Source organism: Crocuta crocuta, unplaced genomic scaffold (genome assembly GCF_008692635.1).
Source record: "Crocuta crocuta isolate KB4526 unplaced genomic scaffold, BGI_CrCroc_1.0 scaffold234, whole genome shotgun sequence".
Lineage (NCBI taxonomy): Eukaryota > Metazoa > Chordata > Mammalia > Carnivora > Hyaenidae > Crocuta > Crocuta crocuta.
The window spans coordinates 4238593-4239195 of NW_027529647.1; the positions used below are offsets into that span (position 1 = coordinate 4238593).

Below are 603 nucleotides of genomic sequence, written 5' to 3' on the forward strand. Positions count from 1 at the left end.
GCGCAGGCTGAACTCGGGGTGGGGGTCCTGGGGGGTCCTGGGGACGGGGAGCCACAAGCTGCGCCACGTGCGGGTAGGACGGTGAGTGTTGCTGAAGTATGTGTGGAGTACAGTCTCCGCGAGGGACCCCGAACCCCACCGTCCCCTTTGCCGTGGGCTCCTTGGCCTCGAGGGCCAGGGAGGCCTGACCCACTGCGGGCGCGGCCTCGGGCCGATGCGGCCCCCCACCCCGGGGAGCACCCCTTTGGGGACAGTGCGCCTTCTCTCCGGGCCAGAAGGTGGCTCCCCCTGCCTTTTGCGCTGGGCCTTTTCCCAGACTGAGTCGGTCATTGGAGTTCCCGGATGGGTCAGGGAAACCTGCAGGCGCCACCGAGGCCCTGGAGCCTGGTCACACGTTGGCCCTCTCCTCCTTGCCCGGCCACGGGCCATCCTTCCTGGGGGCCTCCCCGTGCGTGGGGCCACCAGCTCTTGCGTGCCTGTCTCATCAGGCCGAGCCGGAAGCCTGAGTGTGTCCCCTGGTCGTTGAACGTGACCACGTTTACGGCCACCTGTCTGACGCCCCGTGACTCTGTCACGTCGGCCCAGAGCGCCGGCGTGGTGTTC

General features: G+C 68.8%; 1 protein-coding gene across 1 annotated transcript in view; it reads left to right on the forward strand.

Moving 5' to 3' along the window:
* AXIN1 (axin 1) overlaps window positions 1-603 on the forward strand; it is a 61616-nt gene that overhangs the window by 58159 nt on the left and 2854 nt on the right. The gene's annotated exons all lie outside the window — the stretch shown is intronic.